This window comes from Podarcis gaigeae (assembly GCF_964106915.1).
Source record: "Podarcis gaigeae genome assembly, chromosome: 1".
NCBI lineage: Eukaryota > Metazoa > Chordata > Lepidosauria > Squamata > Lacertidae > Podarcis > Podarcis gaigeae.
In genome coordinates, this window is record NC_139678.1 from 27,133,648 (window position 1) to 27,158,416 (window position 24,769).

The following is a 24,769-nucleotide window of genomic DNA, read 5'->3' on the forward strand; positions in this document are numbered from 1 at the left end:
AAGCGAGAGGGATTATCCTTCATACTTGAAAGTGACACATCTGGCTCGCTAGAAAATGGGAAGGGGGGGAATGAATTGACAGAAGTGAAAGGTAAAGATCTGAGTCTAAATACACAATGCATCAGCCTGCAGCTTTTCTTGAAAGAAGACCCTCGGTAAGACATGAAAGGCACAGAAGAAAGAAGCTCTTTATTGGAATGAAAGGCAGTGGATATATATGTTTTAATGAAATTCAATTCTCTCTCTAATTGGGTCACATCAGTAAAAAAAATAAAATGCATGCAAATTTATAGGCTCACATTGAGTTTGGCAGTAATGAATGCCTAATAAATTGTTAGTCTAAAGCAATGAGTTTGGTATTTTTCCTTTCTTAATCCTGTCATTACACAACATTACAGATGCCTTGCTGAGGGCTTGGAGAGATCATACACATTCATACACACAAAAATAGGTTGCAAAACTGAATATATTTGAGCTACTCTAGATGAGGAGGATGAATGGGGGTTTAAGGAAACAGACTAACAAGAAAAACAGGAAACAGGATTAATGGTTGAGGAATTAAAGCTTGCACGATTACTGTTTTTAAAGCACGGGCTGAGGGGCATGGCTGGCTGGTTTCATCTCATTGTATCAAGATGAAAACATGATTCCAAGCGTTATACTAAAGTACATACAGGGGAAGTTGCTCAAAATTATTTTAAAATAGCAATTGTATTCCAGGTAGTCACACATACATAAGAGAAACTTCAACTGTATAGCCCTGGTTCAAATATATAAGGAACAGGAAGCATTCCAAGATAATATACTCATATATTTTTCTTTTTTAAAAAAAAAAATCAAATCCTGTGTTACTTTACAAACAACTAAACCACTTAATTTCAAAAGCTTTCATCTTATTCATGCATTTAAATAGAACCTAAATTGGCTCTGCAGCTCATCAATGCTGAGACATCAGGGTGTAAATTGATTCCATCTACATGGCACTTCTGGTACTTAAAGCAAATCAAGAACAGGTAGTTCTGAGGGTTGTGTTGCACAGTATGAGGCACCCAGCCTGGCAAAGTGAACATTTAACAGCAAGTTTCAGCTAATCCTGGCTCACTGATGAGTGAAAATGCCAAGGAGGGATGGGAATCTGTGGCCCTCCAGGCATTCTTAGAGAGTACAACTCCCCTCATCTTTAACTATTGACCACTTTGGATGGGTCAATGGGAGTTGGAGCCTAAAAACATCTAGAGAGCCAAATGTTTCCTACTCCTCTCTTAGAGAGACTGCTGGCTGATTGATGAGGATGGAGGCTGAAGTTTTCTCAATAGAAGAGATCTAGCTACTGCATTCCCACTATTCTGCATTTTGCATCTGTTTTAATTTCCATAACCCCATACATATACAGTGGTACCTCAGTTTAAGTACTTAATTCGTTCCGGAGGTCCGTTCTTAACCTAAAACTGTTCTTAACCTGAAGCACCACTTTAGCTAATGGGGCCTCCCGCTGCCGCCGCGCCGCCAGAGCACGATTTCTGTTCTCATCCTGAAGCAAAGTTCTTAACCTGAAGCACTATTTCTGGGTTAGCAGAGTCTGTAACCTGAAGCGTATGTAAGCCGAGGTACCACTGTATAGCACATGGCAGTGTTCTAATCTTGAAATCACCTTGGTACATTATGATTGCTAATTCTGCAAAGGAAGTCACACAGCTATACTATCATCCAGAGTGATGTTTCCCTTTGCAAGGGGCTTCACAAAACCTGATGATCAGGTTTCGTAAATCTCTTTGTAGAGCACTGTTCACTAAATGGAGCCTAAAGTCCATTTGGGCCGAGCCAGATTGAAATAAGTCCAGAAAAATCAACTGCTTCCAACAGAGCTGAAAGATAATGTGCCATAACTCATTCCCATCTGGAAATGAAATATTTGAGAGTGCCATCCTGTGATTTTCAGCTTAGAAAATGACCATGAGGTAATTTTATTGTGTTTTAATATTTTAACTTTTGTATGTTTCAAAATATGGTTCTGAGTTTTGCTTGATTTTCCTGTTTTATCTTTTGTAAACCGGTTTGAGGGTTTTTCTTAAATCAAAAGATGTATAAATGTTATGAAATGTAAGGGGGGGAATATTTTCCATACAGATCTCACAACACTTGCCTTTTTCAAGGGTTCAGGCACCTGCCATTCATTTAATAAGTGAACCACCCTGAGACCTGCGGGTATAGGGTTGTATACAAATAATAATAACAATAATAACAATAATAACAATAATAACAATAATAATAAAAAGATTTTAATAAACACCCTTGTAACTAGTCAAGTTGGGCAAAAGTCATAAATATAAGTATTGAAACTACATTTATTTTCCATAGAGGTAAGTATTCATTTCATGGGATAAACAGAATATTCTAGAATGGGTTTTCTGTAGAAGCTGAATTAATAAAGAAGCTTACTGGCTTCCAATTAATTCAATATATCTTGTGGTTTCTGGTCTGTTTCCTTATTTGTAACTCATTGGGATCAAGAAAAGGATTCCTCCCACCTATGGTCATAGATTTATCTGTAGAAAACCTTCCATTTCCTCTTAAGTTACAGCTCTCAGCTGTAGTAACATCCTCCAAGGGTACCCTCCCATTAATGGGAAATTTGTGCCAATGTGAAGCTTATGTAAGCAACAGATGAGGATATTATTCATTGTAAGTATAAACCAAGATTTGCATTGGGGGTTCTTTGACATCACTAAAAGCTTAAATAAAAATGGGTTGGCTGTTATGCACAGCAGAAGAGGAACTAACATAAAACTAAGGATAATGTTGTCACTTTCAATGTCTGATTTTTTTTAATGCCAGTGAGCTAATTCTGTTTTTTTGAACCTATAGTGCCTTTGGCTGTGTATCTATTGGCAGACACTAGCCAATTGACTTTTAGGAGAACTGAGAACTTTTAAAGTACTGAGAACTTTGCTTTCTACATATACGTTCCAATCTTGAAAAGCTCTGGCTTGCATTCTAAGGCTAACCATTAACGTGGGAGTAAGCCTCAATGAACTCACTAGGTCTGACTTCTGTGTAGGCATGTTGATAATTGTGATTTAAGAGACTGCAATATTCTAGAGATGATGAAAAAAATTATCAGAGACCAAGGTCTTTCAAACTGTTAACAAAAACTCAAGATTCAAGTTCCACATTGAATATAGTAATCTCAGAGAATTGGCCTACAAGATCGGGGTTGTCTTCCATGGGTCACACACAAGTTTGTTGTTGTTGTTTAGTTGTTTAGCCATGTCCGACTCTTCGTGACCCCATGGACCAGAGCACGCCAGGCACTCCTGTCTTCCACTGCCTCCCGCAGTTTGGTCAAACTCATGCTAGTAGATTCGAGAACACTGTCCAACAATCTCGTCCTCTGTCGCCCCCTTCTCCTTGTGCCCTCCATCTTTCCCAACATCAGGGTCTTTTCCAGGGAGTCTTCTCTTCTCATGAGGTGGCCAAAGTATTGGAGCCTCAACTTCACGATCTGTCCTTCCAGTGAGCACTCGGGGCTGATTTATTTAAGAATGGATACGTTTGTTCTTCTTGCAGTCCATGCGACTCTCAAGAGTCTCCTCCAGCACCATAATTCAAAAGCATTAATTCTTCGGTGATCAGCCTTCTTTTTGTTCTAGCTGTCACTTCCATACATCACTACTGGGAAAACTATGGCTTTAACTATACGGACCTTTGTTGGCAAGGTGATGTCTCTGCTTTTTAAGATGCTGTCTAGGTTTGCCATCGCTTTTCTCCCAAGAAGCAGGCGTCTTTTAGTTTCATGACTGCTGTCACCATCTGCAGTGATCATGGAGCCCAAGAAAGTAAAATCTCCCACTGCCTCCATTTCTTCCCCTTCTATTTGCCAGGGGGTGATGGGCCCAGTAGCCATGATCTTCGTTTTTTTGATGTTGAGCTTCAGACCATATTTACACACAAGTTTAATACCTGATAAAATGAAAAGAAAGGATCCTAGGCTAGGACCTTAGAATCTTAGATCTAGAATGTGTATACCTATAATAGAATTATATGTACAAAAAGAGGTTCAGGCTTATTCACACATTACACTGAACTTGAGTGCAGACTTATTCTATGCATTTGCATATGTTTGAATAAAAGAGTGTACACTTGTTGATTTGTACCACTCATGTTTTGCAAATAGGTGCATGGACTGTACATCCATTGAATGCAATATGCTTATTATTTGCAAGTGTGCAACCCAAATGTTTGTACACAGGTACACAGATTGCACAACCGTTGACTATAAAGTTGAATGCACACCTCCACTCTGATATTTCTGCTGCGGACACCCACATGCCTGAGTTGGAAAGCAGGAGAAAACCAAAAATGATTGTTTTCACCTTTGCTGAACTGTTTTGGGATTTGGTTAATATTTACTGTTCTTATTTGCTTTTAAAATGGCTTTATTATTACAATTTTGTATTTACTTTAATGAAGAGCGGGTGAAAACTGCCTTTAAAAATTAAGGAAATAAATAAAGCCAGCTTTCCCATTGAGCCACTCATTCGAGCAACTGTGGTAGAACTTCAAGGACTCTTTGGCTGGAATTGTTCCAAATAATTCATGTGGCCAACCTTGGCAACATCCTCAAAGTGAATGGAATGCCCAGCGTCAAGTGACTGTGTGGCTGTGGCGCCTGTATCTCTGAGGTCCTCCTGAAAAAAATTCAGACATAGTTACCATGTGATTAATTTTGGTTTAATTCGTTTTGTTACCCATCAAAACGTCCATCCATATTTCTTCAACTGTGGTATAGATAAATATACATTAATTTCACTGCCCTGTTTTCTATTCCTTGATCTTATGCATGGATCATATAATTTTATTCATTGCCGTAAACAACCCTGTAGGAACAAAGAATATTAAAGGACATAAAATAAGGTCATTAACTACAGAGTATTACCTTGGCAGGTTACTCAGCTAATGACCAAATATGAAGCTGGAAGTTTCAGCAGGGTATTTTAATAAAAATATTCAGCTAACTGGCTGGCAAAACTATTTTGCACTGGCAAATAAAAAATGAGAAACTTTCCACTTCTGAACCTCAGCATAATGCATTTGTGAACATGCCACATATTGGAACGGAAGGTTTGTGGGTCATTTCCTACATATACGTCCATGTAACAGCAAAGAAAGTTGGATTAGATGAGATGCAGTTCTCCAAATCTGTAGGACTATGCTCTTCTAAAAGCTCATGTTTTATGTCCAATTCACAGGAATGGAAAATGTTGTTTTATATTCATTTTACATACAAAAGCATTTGTACCTCGCCTTTCAGTCCTCAAAAAGCAGGGTATGACATATGAGGAGAAACCCTAGTCTATTACCACCCACTGTGTGCATTCATTCAAGGTATGTGCTTCCCCTCCTCAACAGTAATCCAAAAACTATTTATTATTATTATTATTATTATTATTATTATTATTATTATTATTATTATTAGAATTTATATACCTCCCTATACACAGGGGTCTACTAGTTACTACATTACTACAACCATTACCACATTTTTTTAAAAAATAAAATATTCAGCATCATGACTGAATATTCAAATATCAAATATCAAAAAATCAAATATTCAGCATCATGACTGAACATCAATTTTAACTCACTGTTTTCCGTGGTGATATGAAATAATTCAAATATGAGCACATCGACAGATGCTACATTTATTTCACTTCAGTAGCCAGACCTTTACATTCATCTAGAACGCTATTATTAGAATGCTTTTCTAGCAGAATATCAATAAAGTATATTTTCAGTTGTTGTAAAGGGGTGTTCCTAAGTCCAGAAGCAGCTTCAGAGTCTCTGCCTGATGTTTGATTGACCTGCAAAAAAGAAGAAGTAATATTACACTTGTGAGCAGCAGGCTAACCAGCACATAACCTGAACTTTCTGAATGATCTGCTTTCCTGTTAAATCATGTGGAACACAAGAATGGACTTGGTGATCCACAAATGCGATAACTGGAATTGATCTCATCCCGTGCAACTTTCGGCCATTCCACAAAAGTTTTGAGTCATTCAGTTTTAGTGACTAAATAGTAAAGTGGCTAGAGCAGGCATGGCCAAAATGATGCCCTCCAGATGTTTTGGAACCACATCACTCCAACTATTATTAGTTTTTGTTTGTTTGTTTTTTATTAAAGATTTTCTTGTTTTACAGAAGTAAGTGTAATTTCTCTCGTATTTTTTCCATGTAACAGTTTTACAAATCCGTTTCATTTGTTGAGACACTAGGGGGAGAAAAAAGAAAAGAAAAAAAGGGGTTGGAGGGAGGGAAGATGGGTGGGGTTGGGTGGCGATGTTTCTATTATGCTTAATGTATGTAGGGTTTGGTGTCAGCGTTGCTTGTGTTGTTCACTTGTGTTCCTTTGGTGGCGAGAGAGATTGGGGTTGGCCTAGGGTGTGGTTGTTTGTTTATGATTGGCTGTGGTGATCTTTGTTTTCGTGTGTGAGTGGGGTGGGTGGGTGTTTTGGATCAGGTTAGCCATAATGATTTGTATGCTGTTGGTGGATTATTGTCGTTGTTTTGTTGGGCTGTGTATGTGATAAAGGGGAGCCATACCGGGGTGAAGGCGTCTTCTTCTATTTGTCCCCATGTCAGTTTCAGTTTATTGGTTGATTTTTCTATTAGGGCTGTTTCCCATACTATTTGGTACCATTGGTCCATACTTACTCCTGACAGGTCTCTCCAGTGTCTGGTTATGCTGTTTCTGGCTGCTGAAAGTAGGTGGGTTATGAGTTCTTTGTGGTGTAAATGGGCATTGTTGTCTTGGAAGAATCACCGCAACTATTGACCATGCTGATTGAGGCTGAGATGTGTTGGGGATCAATAACATCTTGAGGACCCTGAATTAGCTACCTGGACTACAGCATTGGGCAGTGTGGAGACCCAAGTTCAAATTCCTGCTAAGCCAATCGGCCAATCACTTTCTCTTTCAGCCTTAGCAAATTTCCAGGATTGCTGTGTAAGATTCACATCCATCTGGAATGTGGACCCTGAAAGGTTGCCTGAGAGCATATGTGGCCCTCAGGTTAGAAAACTTCCCTCACTTTTGATCTAGCATTTACCACTTTGCTTCCTGGGGGAGGCTCACATTCTGTACCAACTATCGTGGATTTCCAAGAATGTATTGTGAGCAGGTGATCGTGATCTCCCTTGCCAATATTGTCCAGTCAGAATAGCAAATCTCTTGTCTTCCCTACCAGTCAGTTGCTTCTATTGTGAACATTTTGTTCTCTACACTTTCTGGGCCCTCATTCTGTCCTACGGTGCTACTAGCAAAGGGCTTGGTTCTCTCACAAGGAGAATTTATTGTCACAATAAAAATAAAGCCCCTTTCTCCACCAACACTCGCAGCTCAGAAGACAGAGTGAATAAGCTTTGGGAATTTACAGTAGAATACCACTGGGTCATTGTACCAAACTGAAAAGTTGGCTCAGCAGACAGCTGTAGACGGTAATAAAGAAAAGGTTGCCTAAGGGAGAGAACAGAGCAGTTTGATTTGTTAGTGGAGAAATGTACATTATTCTGGAGTGTGACAGCCCAGACATTAGGCTGGGTTTGTATTTTGACCAGCCAGAGACTTTGTCAGGGCAGCTATTTTCATGCTCTTGTAAATTATTAGCTCAAACAGAGTGCTCAAGAAAATGCAAGTTTACTTATCACTTTGGGGAGTGTGCCATTTGGTGCAAGACTGGTCATTTTGCTTTTTAATAGAATCATTTGGAAACAACTGGCTTTCCCCCCTTTGTGATTGGTCAACAGTCAAGAAAGACATTTCATGTAACAAGGGCAAGAGAAATATGGACACAAGCAAAATATGTTTGCCGTGTCCAGTGGGTTGCCGCTGTCCATATGACTGTTGTAGCCCGGAGCCTCTGAAGGCTAGGACACTGATTCTGTTCCAGGTGAAGATGACACATCGGGCCTGAGGATTGACTGAGCTGCCTGCCCCCTGCTACTTCATAATGAACCGGAAGGCTGGGGAAAACAAGGTTATTTTTTAAATTCTGTGAGTTGAAGGCAATCTCAGACTTTAAATACATTTCTTTGGGGGCAAGTATATCAAATTCAATTGGCTTGCAATTCGTAGCATTCTCTGAAGTTGGGTTTGGGTGACTGGATGGATGGATGAGGGTCTGTAATGGCTACTGCAGATGCGGGTGAAGGGAGTAGCAATAAAATAATCTGAGAAGCAAGACTGCTCATGCTTCCTACCTCTTGACATTTCAGGGAATGGGAATCATAAAACTGAGAAGAGATAGAAAGATAGATAGAAAGATATAGTAGTTCCATGTCACAATTATATGTTCATTTTATTACATGAATATCCTGGGACTCAAGGCAGTGCACAGGGTTCTCTTCCCTCAAAGACCATCTCTGTGAGGTAAGTTAGACTGAGAGATGGTGGCTGGCCCAAGGTCATCCAGTAGACTTCATGGCTGAGTAGGGAATTGAATTAGTATCCTAAGGCAGTAATCCACACTTGCATGCTACATTATACATTCTTAAAATTATGTATCACTTTGCTTCCTAAAAAGGCATTTAATGAGATGTACAATAAAGAAACAGAAAAGTTCCATACAAGTATATGACAGCTGAAATAATGGCAGTAAATGTAAAGGGACCCCTGACCCCTGACTCCGAGGTTGCGGCACTCATCTCGCTTTATTGGCCGAGGGAGCCGGTGTACAGCTTCTGGGTCATGTGGCCAGCAGGACTAAGCTGCTTCTGGCGAACTAGAGCAGCACACAGAAACGTCGTTTACCTTCCCGCCAGAGCGGTACCTATTTATCTACTTGCACTTTGACGTGCTTTTGAACTGCTAGGTTGGGAGGATCAGAGACTGAGCAACAGGAGCTCACCCCATTGCAGGGATTCGAGCCGCTGACCTTCTGATCGGCAAGCCCTAGGTTCTGTGGTTTAACCCACAGCGCCACCTGTGTCCCTTAAATAATGGCAGTAGTGATCTACAAAAAAATAATAATGAAGGAGGCAATTTAAAAGTTTAACTTTTTAAATTAAAAAAGTCTGAGAGAACAAATAAAATTTAATTCCATATCTGAAGTCCTACATGGAAGTTGCCTGGCAAGCATTGCTGGGTTGCTTGATCCAGCTGCTATGGGCCCCACAAAGCTGAACATCACACAAAAAGGAAATCTGAAGCAAGGCCTAATAATTCAATAGGAGAGTTATAATATTGCTCCTGCATTAATGGTAGTGTGGTGAAAAGTACTGGGGTAAGTACTGTAGGTAGATGGGGAAACGGGAATCGTCTGGTTGAGGTATCCTGTAGATCAGGGTAGAGAAGTGTTTTGCCCTAACAGGCCAGATCCGTATTGGTTGCCAGACCCATGGACCAGGTCTGACAGGTAAGAGGGACAACCCACCTGTCATTCATGGAACTTAATTATGACATCATTCAGCTTATGAGTGGTGACTTCAACCCTGCTTTCTGGAGGGTTAGTTGTATGATTCAGTTCCCCACAGGGAACTTGGCTGCATAACTGACACAGCCATGTCTCAACCCCCCCACACCACCCCTAGCTGAGGACATCACACACAGGTTGCTTACAGAAGTTTCATAGGTCATCCATTGAAATATATAAGCTTGCTAATATATACAAATAATTTAATTTATCACACACAACCTGCTAAACAGAAAGGTAAAGGTTTCCTAATTTCATTTCTAGGCTCTTGAACACAATTCAGAGAATTGAATCAATTGGAAAAACTGCAGCTCAGTATCATAGTAGCAACCATCACTATTAAGGGGGGGAGGGTTGCATAGTGGGAGGCATCTGTGAGGTGAAATAAGTTTATGAGAGAAATAAAAGAATAGGATTATGAGAAGAACAAAAGGTCTGGGGAAAGGGATGGTGTGAGCACTATTAGAAAAGGAAATGAAAAACGCAAAGAGGGAGAGGGGGAGAAGTGTAGAGTGAGATCAAACAGCTCAGATCTTCCCAAGAAGCATTGGGTGTTTGAAGTCCACAAAGATAACACACCTTGTCCAATCCTCTTCAAAGATCAGATTTCAGGGAGCGAAAGGAAGAGGAGAAGAAAGAAAAGGAGGGAAAGGGGATGGGCTATGGTGGTATTGCCTCAGAAATGAAAAAGGAAATCACAGAGACGGAGAAACATTTTGTCCTGACAAAGTGAAGTAACTGTGAAGAGTATAGAAAAGTAAAACAGTCACCCTTCATGGGATTCTGAGATTTAGGGGCAGGGAGGTGGTTTGTTTTGATGAAAGCAGAAGGCTCCATACATCAAGTTAATCATGAGCAGAAAATGTAAGGAGGGCACATCAGAAAAGCAGTGCCCATTTATTCTCCCATTCTCTTTTCAAACAGCACAGCCAAATCTGTGCCAGATCTGTTTTAGAGGCTGCTTTTCAATGGATGCTACCTTTCAGGAATTAGTTAAATGTGCCTGTGTGTTTAACATGACCCTGATGGTTTCTTTTTCTCATTTTTCAGAGGAAAGGTCCTCTGGGATGGACTGATTTATAACACAGACGCGGTGGGTGTACAAATGACTGAACCTTTGCTGAGCCTGCTGTTTCTCCACCGTGGACTGTCCCCTCGCCCTGACACCACTTTCCTTTGCTGTGGGGTTCCAAACATACGTTTGTAAGAATAAACTCACAATTAGAGCACCAGAGGTGGGGGAAGGAGAAGCAGCTGGGAAATCAATTTGTTGTGAAGTGACTTTTCTCTCTTCTCTTTCTTTCTTTCTTTCTTTCTTTCTTTCTTTCTTTCTTTCTTTGTTGAGTAGGAATGGAATGGTCTCATTTTCCCAATCTTCAATTCAGTTCCCCACATTTCCACAGCAATCTGCAATCCCTCCCTCCCAGAAAATTCTAAAGCATTTTAGTATGAATTCCCCTAATAAACTCATTTTTGTATGTAGTTTTGACTAGCACACACATTTGTGCAACCCTTTATCCTACTATAATTTTGTGTTAATTTCATGAATATATTGATTTTTAGGCACACTTTCCCCTCCACTTGGCTGGAGAACAGCATCACAAAATTGGATAAGTGTGAATTTTGGAGGATGCCTTTGTGTTCTCATTTTGTTTCTGAAAGTGTGAGTTTGATAGATTCAGCTTTAACTGTGAACTGGATCAAATTTCTCCTCCATGGTGCATCCATTGCTTCACTTTTGCTTTTGTATAACAGTTTTGAGGGGAATCATGTATTTATTTATTTTTTGTATTTGGGCTTTAATACTCTTGAAATGTTAATGTTTTGTTTTCTTTGCTTAGCATTTGTATTTTTCATATATTTGTATTTGTGCATCAGTTCTTTGTGAGCTCCCTCAGGTGCCTTTTTTAGCCAAAAGGCGGCATATAAACAAACCATAATATAAACACTTGGCAGAGCAGGCAGAAAAAATTCATTGTTTGGATCGACCTTTGTTTTTACCAAGATTTAGGCATATGAAGATGCTTGAATATCTTGAAAGTTCTAGAACTGGCATGAAGGTATTTATTCACTGCTTCTTAGATCACATATAAGTCCTTTGGGGAACAACAACTTCTGGCACAACGAACAAGTTTATTTTATGGCTTGTGGGCAATAGGGCACCAGCAATAGCATGTTGCATTTGAACATGACAATTAAACGTGGCAACCTGAAGCCCATTCTCCCCATCATCCATGAAGATCATCCTGTGTCCTTGGACAAATTGCTTTCTCCCTGCCTATACCTGTGAAGATGAATGTGACAAGAACCGTAAAGCATTTTAAAAAAATGGTTTCTCTTACCAATCCCTTCTATTTTCCCTTTCAAATCGAGCACAGCCTCATTCACATCCAGTCACCAGGAATGCTACAAAATTTGTATGCAACAGAAAGGCCTCCAAAATAGATAGACACATAAAGCATATAGCTATAGAGCAATGGGGGACATAAAATATGTGCCTTTCCCATCTCAAATGGACCCATATTGAAGAGATCTAGATGAATGAGGCTTTATTGTGTTCAAGGTGACATAACACAGAGAGTTGCCTCTATGCATTCTTCTTAAAACAGTTCTGAACAAACTATCTGTAATCCACCCAGCGCTTCTACTTGGTCATCTCAGCCATATTCAGATTAATGGAAATAAATTGAATGAAATCCATGCTTAGAGGGCTGCCACAGTGTGATTTGAGCTTTGTTATTCGTGATCATGCCCAAGCCAGTTCCAGAGAGGGCCACTGCTCATCTCCCTATAGCTTCTATCTAGAAATATACTGTATAAAGCAAGCATAGTGAACTTGTAGCCCTCCAGATGTTATTACACACTACAAAACCCATCATCCTTGACCACTGCATGTGTTGACTGGGGCTAATGGGAGTTTAAGTCCAACCTCTGTTCCCCTGATGTTTCCTGCCTGTTCCCCTGTAGAGCATGATCCTTCCTGTACTTTCTAAAAAGTACCATGTACCATGAAAACAAGACACAGCAAAATGGGAGATGAAATACTCTTTGTCATTTCCATCATAAACTTTATTGCAGTAGCCAAAAGCCATGGCATCAAATTACTCTTCATTGCTGTGAGTGAAATTCCTATCAACATTTCGGTCCTGGAAATCACAAACCCTCCAAGTATCCCTATTTTCCAGGGGCATCCCTGATTTAGAGAAGCTGTCCTGGTTTCTGATTTGATCCCAGAATGCCCCTCTTTTCCTTAGGATGTCCCTATTTTCATTGGAGAAGTGTTGGAGGATGTGGAGTTCTCTGACCCACCAAGCCATCTGAAGGCAATCCTGTATAGGATTTTTTTAAAATGTTTAATGTTTTATTATGTTTTTTAATATGTTGGAAGCTGCCCAGAGTGGCTGGGGCAACCCAGTAAGATGCGTGGGGTACAAATAGTAAAATTATCGTTATGGAATTTGGTGTTCCTATTTTCATTGGGAAAATGTTGGAAGGTATGCAACCACAATCAGTGTTATTAATGAACTTAGGCCCTACAATCAGCAGGGGAAACCCTATTGGTAGTGTCACCACTGAGCACTGGCTACTTGATGCTAACCCATGACAGGGCCTTCTTGGTGGCAGTGTCCCTTTTGTGGAATGGTAAAGTGCATCTGTCTCCCTTATTATTAACTTTCAGGATGAACTTAATAACATTCTCATTTACCTAGGCATCTGGTAGCTAGTAGATACTGATCCTTACAACCTTTACATTATTGGCTCTGTGTGTATGTGACTACAGTGCTACCTCGGGTTAAGAACTTAATTCGTTCCGGAGGTCCGTACTTAACCTGAAACTGTTCTTAACCTGAAACACCACTTTAGCTAATGGGGCCTCCTCGCCGCCGCACAATTTCTGTTCTCATCCTGAAGCAAAGTTCTTAACCCGAGGTACTATTTCTGGGTTAGCAGAGTCTGTAACCTGAAGCATCTGTAACCTGAGGTACCACTGTATTTTAAAATGTTTTTAGATGTTTTTAAAATGTTTTTATTTCTTAATTCCATTGTTTTACTCTTTTAGTGTTTGTTGCCCTGGGCTCCTTTGGGAGAAAGGCTGGGATGGAAATTTAACTAACCAACTATTTAGCCACTAAGGACTTTTAGCTGCACAAGGGAATGTCCCTTCTCTCTCCTTTCCCTGTGAGCCCCCCTGCTCCACCCCCTACATCTGCTCTGGGATTTCCCCAAAATCTTCTGGAGCAGATTTCAGAAAGGAACAAGGGGAAATGGGGACAGGAGAGGAAGTTCCATTGCACAAGCAGAAATTATTGTGCTAGTGGATCTATTTAGTTGGATACTACCAGTAATAATACAAATAAATACATTTGACAATGCCAGAACCTCCCACTCTAATTGTCCTTTGAAAATACTGTGTTTAATTATAGTAATTTAGAGGTCATAGGTGGAGTCTAACACTAGTACAATGGAGATCAGTCTTTAATGTTTCCATGCATTTTCTCCACATTGAACAGGCTCTCCAGATTCGTTTTGTATACCCGCAAAATCCCAGGAGTTTTCGTTCAGGGATAGTCACAGCGAACCGACTGAAAGTAATTGACATGACCCATATTCCCTGATGAGCTAGTCAGAGACAGAGAATGGAGAAGGTGTTGTTATGGCTCCTTAAATCTAACCAGAGAGCCTGTAAGGATAGCATGAACATTTAACCAAGGACAGCATAAGTGAAATTACTGCCGTACATGTCTATAAAATAATGTATGGATGTATTTTAATATGTGTTTCTATTGGATTCATTTGTTCCGGCTTTGTTTATTTTCTTGATGCTCTTGAGTGGAGCAATAAAAAAGATGAAAGGCAATATGAGCCTGGAGAGAAGGAGGTAGAATAATAAAGCTGCAGTTATTAATGATCTGTCCTGCTTGGTGCAATAAGACCCTGACAGCTGTCAGGTTTCAGACACATCAGACCTCTTGTGAAATGTAGTGAGAATATCACAGGGCTGTTATAATTCTCGGGCAGTTGCAGAGGTCCAACCTTGAAAGTCTGACAAGCCCTGTGGAATTATGAATTGTTTAATAATATGACAGAGGACTTTTATTTGACAAAGGAGAAGGGAATTGGCTGTGGGATATGTGTCCTTCCAGTCCACTTGATGTTGCAGCATTTCACCGTTTGCACCATTTGCAGTCAGCCACAGGGCCCAGGCTTGATTAGAGTTGCCAGTGAAATTTCACACAAAGCCAGGTGTGAAGTGAGCTTGTGGGTGCCGCTTGGGGCAGAAACACCTGAGGAATTTCACAATAAGTCAAAATAAGACCAAGAAAACCACCTCAAGTTTAAGGATTCACATGCCTTTAGCTGTTCAGCAGATTCTTCTTCTTTTAATTAGGTGACAAGTGGAGGAGCATCAGGCTGGTTTCTAGATGTTTCACTATCCCTCATCAGTATTTCTCAATCCAGCAAGTTGTCAGGCAGGAGCAACAAGCTGAGGACAGAGCCTGGAAAATGCCCAGGGAAAACCTCAGCCTGAACAGGAAGCTATTATAGAACTTCCTATTTGAGAGAGTCAATGCTTCTGGAAAGAATGACAGTTATACATGTCATCCCAATACATGTCATCTCAAAAGAGCCTTCTTCAAGGGTGTGTCTGACCAGCCTCTTTATATGCTGCTCAGAAATTAGCTCTGTCCTGTAAGATCTTAAAAACAGGTGGTTTTTGAGCAGCTTGTAAAGAAACAAGAGCCTGAAGAAGGCTCATTCAAGACTAAAAGTATTGGGTTTATGTGTTAATAAGCTACAATCTCTGAAAAACATTTCTCGCTCTTTTTGTTTACCTCATTGGATGCTTCCTGGCTTTTGTAGGTTTCCTTGGGGAGAGTCAGTGGGCAACCTGAGTGGGTGCCACCATTGCAGTACCTGGGAGCCCTTGCTTAGCCAGAGAAATAGACCAGCCAGTAGCCCTTGACAGGCCAGCTTGTGCGCAGAACCATAGGTATCCAGTTCCTCCATGAATTGGTCTAATTCTTTATGCCATCTAAGACGGTGACCATCACCACTGTTTGTGAACCATGGCAGTGAACCCTGTAAATTAACAATGCCTTGTCTGAGGAAGATGTTTCTTCTGTCAGATAGAGAGTGCTAAGGCTGGAGAGAAACCTTTGCTTGCTCGTTGATGATAAGCGACACTATTGAGGAATACTGCTCTTCCACCAAGAATATTTGCTGAACTGTGTCCCCAGTCCCTGCCCTCATTTTGCCACCCACTAATCTGGACATTTTGGGAGGTCGTAATTGCTCAGTCCTCAGAGGCTCACATCACCTCAAACACAAACTATTTACCGGGATGCAATTTACACATTAAAAGGGGCACACCAAAGCTACTTTCGCCATAACCCTCAATTGCCCTCATTAATAAGGGACATCCCATGTTTGGGCACAGTGCTCTCAGCACAGCACCAAAAAATGCACAAGATTGGGGAGCCCAAAACACACATTTTTGGGTTCCATGTTCTCATGCATCTCATGTAACTTGCGCAGGCGTGCACCTGGGAAGGCGCAGGTCCCAGTTTTCAGCCTCAGCATATATTTAAAACACTATGATACCATTTTAAACAGTCATGGCTTCCCCAAAAAAATTCTGGGAGCTGCAGTTTGCTAAAGGTGCTGAGAGATGTCAGGAAGCCCCCTTTCCCCTCACAGCTACGATGCTCAGAGGTCTCCGTGAAGAGGGATTGATGGTTAAACCACTTTGAGAATTCTAGCTCTGCAAGGGAAATAGGGACTCTACTAATAACTCTCAGCACTTTTAACAAACAGCAGCTCCCAGTATTCTTTTAGGCGAATCACGAATGTTTAGAGTGGCATCATAGCACTTAAAATGCATGATGTTAATGTGACCCTTCTTTAAACACTTGAGGTTTCACGTATCAGAATTCAGCACTCTATAAACACTGAACAATAGCTTGCATTTGCTGTTTTTGTGTTTGTGTGTAGAAATGAGGTCTATTAGAATAATGAAAGTCCTTGAAACCACGGCAAATTTCTTGAAATAGCCATTTTGCGACTGTTGCTGAATCCCTCCCCTCCCTCCCAACACATTGTGCATGTGAGTGGGATTGATCTTTCTTCATCTCATTCTTCTTCCCTGGACATGCATGACAAAAGACCATTTCAGGCCTTGAATTGCAAACTCAGAGGCCTCAATCGCCTCCCTTTACTCAGGCACTTAAAGGCAACAGACACAGCTTTGAATAGAAATCACTAGTGTTGGAATGCAGAGAAGCAGCGATTCTGCACATTTAATAAGAGGAGCCGTAACTTCTCTCAGCTCCGATATACTCCGTTTGTTTGTGGTTTTATCTTTTCTGGCACTCTGGTCCACAATTCCATTTTCCATTGACCTTCAGCACTTCTAGTGTCTGTCAACCTGCTTCTGCTGACACCAGCAACAGCTACTACCTTTCTGCTATGCATAACAAGGAGCTTTCACATCTGAGTTGATTGTTATGATTACAGGCAATCTGCTGTTTCATGGGTCTCCAGCAACCATATAATATGGGAATGTGGGCATTTTAACAGCATTTATGTAAATGTAGTATATAGAGACAACAACAGTATTTACACAAGATTCAGCCCATAGCTTTGCCTTTGCCTTTAGTAAATATTGTAAAGCCCCATACCTATGCTCTGGACACATCAGTGTCCTCTCCTATTTCAAAATAGGGAAGATGGACTGAGGGCTACATCTGAGCATCACTTCCCGAGTTTGAGTGAGAACCAAGTCACTTTTGACATAGACCAGTATTCTTTGACCTTGGGTCCTCAGATATTGTTGGACTACAACTCCCATCCTCCCTGACCTTAGTTGTCTAAGTTGGCAGAGGATGATGGGTTTTGTAGTCCAACAACATATACAAACCCCAAAGGGGAGAACACTGATGTAGACCACGGATAGCCAATCTGATACCCCTCTCCAGAAACTTTAGGGCTGCTACTTGCCTCAGCTGCAACCAGCATGGCCAATGGTCAGAGATTGTAAGAGTTCTATTCCCACAGCATCTGAACAGCACCATGTTGGTGATGTATTGCTCTTCTTCCCACTGCCCCACTCAGATAGGATTCCTGTTCCATGTTTGCAGTCCTGGGATTATTTTCTATCATATGACAGTGTATGTTTTCATTCCACAGAGTGGGAAGTGACGGAGACAGGATGTTTTGGTATTACTGTGTTCCGTGAAGTGGGACTATTATCCTTTGTTCTTACTCTTTGCTGTCTGATGAGAAAGAGGAAGGAGCTGAGTCAGAATGCTCTGAGTGTATTATATGTAAATAAAAGTAGATTAGCCAAAATGCTGTGCTGCTGAGTTTGTTACGAACACTACTAATACTCTGCAGGATCCTTAAGTGTGCTAATGCCTTTTGGTATCAGTCGGGCTGGAGAAAGCTTTTAAAGCTCCCGACCAACTGACCAGGAGGGAGAGAACATGCCAGTTGGGCATGTGTCTCTGCCAAGGTCGTACACGCGAGTAGGACGATCCTAACACTTGCCTCAGCTGCAACCAGCTGCAATGCTCAGAGATTGTAAGAGTTCTATTCCCACAGCATCTGAACAGCACCATGTTGGTGATGTATTGCTCTTCTTCCCACTGCCCCACTCAGATATGCTCAGCACCGCTGGGATCTGAGAATGTGTAAATCCTCCTCAGGCATTTTAGGATCATGCTGCTGGCCTTGCCCTCTTGTCCCTTTGTGTTGGGAAGGGACCTTCTGCAAAGGGATATTTCTCTACTAAATTAAAGATCAGGATTCTAAATCCTAGAGATCTCCATAGTACAGTCAACTACTACAGAAAGCTGGGTTTGAAATGACTGCAGACCCCCCACTTGGATCTTCCTTTGCAGTGTGGCTTGAACAAAAGTCATGCTACAAAGGAAATATGGGTCACCTGCTGTCATAGTGACTTCAGGTGATTGGCTGGTGAGTAGCCCCACCCACCTGTCTGTAGTCAGGCCCAGATCGCTGGCTGAAAATGAATCTATATTCCTACTTTAGATAAACCCAAATATTACAGATACACCTTACATCTCTAGTAACCCTTCCTCCAAAGGAAGCCAAATCCAGAAACATTGCTTCAGAACCTTTCTTTTTGCTCAGGGAAGTTGTGAGGCTTTAATAACAATATAAACATGTTGCAACAATGAAAGTTATACGTCACTGAAGAACACATTAAATGTTTAATGCTCCCCCATCTTTTTACCAGAAGAATATTAGATAAAGAAATGTCTACTTTAAATATTTATGACTTTAAGATCATTATTGTTTATGTGTGCAATCGGAATTGATCAGTTCTGTCTCTGCGAGATACCAGAAGATCCAAGAAGGTTATTGATGTGTTGACTTGCATTGTATAGATGAAGAATAAGTTAGTTATGGTTCATGTACACTGGAGAGTCAAAATAAATCTGCATTGTAAAAAAAGGAGGCAAGCTGACAAACTTGTTGTTTTTCTTCAAAAACAAAAAGCCCTCAAACACACATAAAATCAGCACTGTTCAAATACAAATCACATAAAGAATAAATATCAAGAAGCACCAGAGGAAGTGTGTGGAATGCAAGTTAAAGGTGATGAGAGCTCCAGTTGATGGAGTTTTTGAGGATACATAGCAAATAAAACAGTCCTATGATAAATTAAAGAGCTAAACCCTGGCTCAGTGCACCCATAATGAATTTATACTTCCAATAGATAAATAATCATTTAGAGAGCACTGTTAACATACACCACAGCTTTCTTTCAGTCTGAAAACAAATGTGTAAGATAAGTTCCTTTTTACGGATAGGGAGATCTTACAGAGGGCAAATACTAGGAATTTCTCCACATTAGACTGCAGGTAACTAAATATATGCTTCATCATTTTGAACGTAATGGTCTTGAGCTCCTGCATGGAGACCTTTCAAAGCAATTGTATAAAGCTGCAAAATCATGTACAGCACTTTATTGGAAATCTCCCACGTAGACCTCTGAGCAAAAGTGGATTGTAAGCAGTACTTTATTTCTAGGAATAAAGGAGCCAGTACGCACCATGCCCCCTGCATCCAACCACCACCATCCCACTGTCATTTGCCTGCTCACACCCCTTCCCCACTACTGCTTGCCTGCACACCCACTCGCTCCCACCCCCTCACACCCTTGCCTGTCACCTTCTCCACTGCTTCCCGCAGCAGCAGCCATGGCCTCCCAGACCCTCTTTAGCAAGACACTTTTACAACTGGCAACGTGCCTTCCAGAAACTTGCCAGGGGATTGCAAAAGGGTCACACCAAAGCACCTCCGTTCTGGCACAACCTCTTTACAATCGTCAGGCACCAGGGTGCCAACTTGAATAAAGTATTGTGTAGGCCGAGGTAAGCCCCACCGCACATGCCACAGTGGACACACACCATTGGAATGGGAATGTCCATCAACTTTGGGGGAACCCCGGCCCCCTCAAATATTTTATTGTGGGGGCCAAAGCCCCCATGGCTCCTAGGGGTTGGCTCCTATGTCAGACACATTCCTGGAAGGCACTTTGCCAATAATAAAAGGGTCACGTGAATTTGTAATGCTGGGGGAGGCGGGTGGAGATGTGGTGGTACGGCATACTAGCACACACCGCCTCACAAAAAAGCACTGATTGTAAGTCTGGTACAGTAGGCAGCATCCTCAGGCTAGGGTGGATGAATGTAAGAATGTGGGTTGAAACAGGCCACATCTTTGTTGACCAAGGTGAAGTAAGCAGGGTTTGTATGGTGTTGGGGTAAGAATCTGTTGGCCAATAGGACTTTCCATCTGAAGCTAAATATACCATCCCAGATAATCCACTGGGGAATCCCTGGGGAGTTCACAAGCAGAATCAGGAACCAGGATGATGCAGACCATGAACCTGGAATCCTGCTGGCAATCTGCGATAAACAGCAACAGACCTGGTGCACCTGCTCATACCCCCCCCCCAAAGTGTCCTGGAAAAATGAGACATCCCATTTTTCCTCCCACAAGAGCATGGTGGCCATTTTGGGTGCCATGATCTTACGTGATTTTGTGCCGTGATCTCACCCTGAAATAAACACTGGGGGGTGCATGATCTTGCACGGTGCCCCAAAACATGAATTTTGGAGTGCCATGAGAACACATGCCCATCTTTTGTGTTCCATGATCCCTCATGGCTCATGTGGGAAAATGGATGGGCAGGTGTGTGTCCCGGTTTTGGGACTCCACATGTTGGAGGGCATGCAAGTTTGTGACAGGAGCTGGTGCTCCTCCTCAAGACCCCTGGGCAGTACACTCATAATTAGATGCTGCCCAATGCCATTTCCGCCCAAGTTCTGACAATTAAAGATTTGCTTATGTGCCTAACAATAACCTGCTATCAAGGATGGGGAGGAGTACAGGTGAACAGCACTTGGAGAGCCACAGGTTCTGCACCTGAGGTATGAACAGACCCAAGCCAGTACCTAGTATTTCAAAGAACAATTTGTAATTCCAGTTGGTAGTTTTGGAAATCCTTTATTTGGCACTTTCTTGATTGCCTGATTGATATTCGATCTCAACCACCTCTTCATTGTTCAGAAACCACCAATATGAAAATATGAACAGACCCTCCATTTCTGCATGGGTATACCTAGACAAAAGCAACCATCTTAATTAATCAAATTAAATCAGCAAGACACTTCTGATTATCCTCTTTTAGTCCAAACTAGCTTCTATAATGACAACTGATGCAAAAATAATTAAACCAAGACAGAGTTGAGTGGGGAAGGGTGGAAGAATATATTTAGGGTTTGAAGAGAGGTAATTAGTTTTGGCAGGTTATTTATGTATGTTTATGTATGTAAATTGAAAAATTAGCTGTTCTAAGCAGAAGCAACATATTCCAGTGTTTGCTTTGCTGCATGGGCACTGGGTGGGGGTTGGGGGAGGAGAGGAGAGGAGAGGAGAGAAGAGAAGAGAAGTTGGGCAAAAGCAAAAAACTTCCACTAGTTTTCACACTGGGAAGGATGGAGTTGAATAAGACTTTTTCTGTGTTCTTAATCCCTATCCTGAAATTGTCATTCCTCTTTAGTGTGATATCCCTGGGAAAGACCTAGACTATTGGCCCTCACTCATGTGGTTGGGCAAGTTAAAAGTTACCCCACTCACATGCAAATTGGCAAGTGGGTGGCTGATGGTTAAGGAAAATAAGTTTAAAAACAACAAAAAGCTATTGTAATATAAGGTGAAGGTAAAAAGGTAAAGGACCTCTGAATGGTTAAGTCCAGTCAAAGGTGACTATGGAGTTGTGGTGCTCATCTCGCTTTCAGGCCAAGGGAGCCAGCATTTGTCCACAGACAGCTTTTTGGGTCATGTGGCCAGCATGACTAAACCGCTACTGGCGCAACGGAACACCGTGATGGAAGGCAGAGCCTTGCCCTGATGTGTCCCTGTCCCTTTGTGTTGGGAAGGGACCTTCTGCAGAGGGATATTTCTCTACTAAATTAAATATCAGGATTCTAAATCTTAGGCATTAGCTGGGACAGAGCAATGGGAGCTCACCCCATCATTGGTGCTCCTCCTCAAGGGGATTCAAACCGCCGACCTTCTGATCGGCAAGCCCATGAGGCTCAGTGGTTTAGTATAAGGTTAATTATAAGGAATGGAATGTGAATTAGAAATACTGTGGCAACAAGAAAAACATTTGGACTCATCAAGAATGGAGTGCGGGAAACCAATTTTTTTGGGGGGGGGGTGTATTAAATTTGTTTTAACATGGCTGATTTAGTAATAATTTGGAAAATCAGTAAAAATGATTTGGGGTACCACTCACAGAAAAGCAGCTCCCAAACAGCGAATGTAATTTTGAAAAGGCCACTAATGTGTGCTCACATGCAATGCTCAATGGGTATACAGTCTGTGTAGTTGTGTATACAAATAGTTGAGTGCCATAAGTCAACAGATGTGCACTCTTTCACATTTGTATTTGTGTAGAATGGCTTCTGCCTGCATTCATTGTAATGTGTGAACCAAACCTTAAGTCTAGTCTTAAAGGACAAAACTCAAAGAAGTAAGAACTGCCTGTATAATTAGAATCCATAGAAACATGATCAGGGACAACTGGAATGATCCCATTTCAAGCCTCCACACATTTACATAACACGTGAATCAGTTAATAGTCATTCATCTCCAAGCTAGACCAAATGAAGTCAGTTTCACATTTCTGATTTTAGCGAGAAGATTCTGTTTCTGCCCCCACTTCAACCAGAGGTGATTTTTTTCAATCCACTCCTGCCCCATGTGAGTGAAACACTGTCCTGGGTTCACGTGAAGACTTATTGTGGAAACTGTGTGCCTCCCAGTCCTCTCTGCTGAATATAAAATCCTCGAGTGGAACTAATGTGACAGCAAAATGAATTTCATTTAAATGCACAATACATTCCTTGGCTTGCTTAGGTCAAGGCTTTAGTGGGGGGCGGGGGGGGGGAGAGACTGTCTTGCAGGCTGTTGTTTTTTTATCCTCTCCTGAGTGCCAAGATACCTCACCTGCCTTCTTGGGTTGGAGGCAGGGCTTTAGCTGTCTTCTACAGAAGAAGCATGATGGTTTCTCAGACAGAATTAAATAGAGGTCATGGACTAAGGCTTAGGAAAATCCTCATCATTCTGAGTGCAAAGTGGAATGAATACTAATCATGTCAACCTATGTAAGTTGGAGTCCAGCATTATTTTTGCAGCTCTGCTAGTGGATCACTAATGGTCAAAAACAGGGCACCCAAAATTTTATTTTTACTTATCTTTCAAGGAGGATTAATGAGGCCTTAAGAGAGCAGGAACATAAATGCCAATAATCAGTAGATCTACTTGCAGGGAAAGCTACAAACCTATTGTGATGAAATGTTAATCTGCACAAATCACCCGCAACTGAATTAGAGGATGACGCTACACACTGAGTCAGTTTGGATTATCTTTCCTGGCTTCATAAACCATGGTCAGGCTTTCATGCTCCTCCTTCCCCTTCCCTTGCCAGTCAAAGGCTTTGGCAGAGCACCTCCTCCTTGAGCATCAGCTGTTCACTCCCATTTATCTGTGCCTTTGCTCATCCATGGGAGTGAGCAGGAGATGTGCTTATGAAAACCAACAGAAATCCTTTGTTCTGATCACACTAGTATAAACAGGTTCAAAGAGCTCTTGAGTTAGATGTGGCACTAAAGGTGGCATTAGAAACCTGATCAATTTCAGTGGTTAACAATTATTAGCAAGCATTGGGGGCAAGATTCTCATCAGGACCACGGAGCACAATGAAAGAGGTATTCTCACTGGGACTGTAGCTGGGAAATGATAGGTTAACATCTCCTCCCTGCAAGCTGCATTTCTGATGAAAATCCAGCACCTTATCACTTGCTAATAATTATTTTTAAAAGCCAATGCACTCCCTAATTACCATATTGGCCTGAATATAAGCCACACTTTTTCAAAAAAAAAATTGGGCTGTGAAAAGTTAAAGTGCAGCTTACATTCGTGACTTTATGGCTCCCCCCCCCCCCCAGGAAGCAGCCTACCTGCCCATCACTCCCAAGCCTCTCCTGGCGCCGGCTTGGGGAGGGAGTGCTGGGGTTGCCTCAAGGTGATAGTGCAAGGTAGTGTGAGGAGTGCAGCACGCTCAAAGCTGAGCACTGGCGCCTGCTTGGGGAGTGGGGCACCGAGTGCTGACTGCCCCCCACCCCCCCATTCAGAGAGGTAATGGCGGGAGGCAGGCCACACCTGCAAATAAGCCTTGAGTTTTAAAGGTGTGGCTTATTTGCAGGTGCGTCTTATTTTCGGGCCAATAGGGTATGCATTTAGCATCACATCTTGTTTGCTCCTTAGCTTAGGGGAAATGTGTCTAACATGCCAAATAGCAAGGACAAGAGTTTTAGATCAGGGGCCATGCTGCAGGCCTGGCAGGCACCCTCTGGCACAACTGTGCCACCAAGAAAAATAAATGGGGTTGGCATGGAATGGGGGGTGGAGGTAATCAATGTATGAACTTACTCCTGCTTGTTAGAGTGAGGGTTGCTGCTCCTTTTCTTTCCCATTGGTACTGCCTAAGCTTTGGCAACTAGAACAGGGCCCTGGTCCACCAGGAGGGCTATCTCTACTACAGGGATGGGGAATATTTTCAGCCCAATGGGCTGGATCCTACAGTCCTCCACCTCCATTGGACCACTTTAACAGGTGGGCAGGCCCACCTGCCAACCTCCTGATGTCACCATGATGCCATATGCCCCATTTTTCCTTTGCAGAACAGCTAGAACTTGAAG

At 41.8% G+C, this 24,769-nt stretch overlaps 1 long non-coding RNA gene across 1 annotated transcript; it reads left to right on the forward strand.

The window, feature by feature from the left end:
• Positions 1 to 9,534: 9,534 nt before the first annotated feature.
• On the forward strand, positions 9,535 to 14,193 carry LOC310844974. Its single transcript, XR_014564404.1, has 3 exons — positions 9,535 to 9,704; positions 10,518 to 10,670; positions 13,979 to 14,193. It is a non-coding gene; the product is annotated as an uncharacterized lncRNA (long non-coding RNA).
• The last annotated feature ends 10,576 nt before the right edge of the window (positions 14,194 to 24,769 follow it).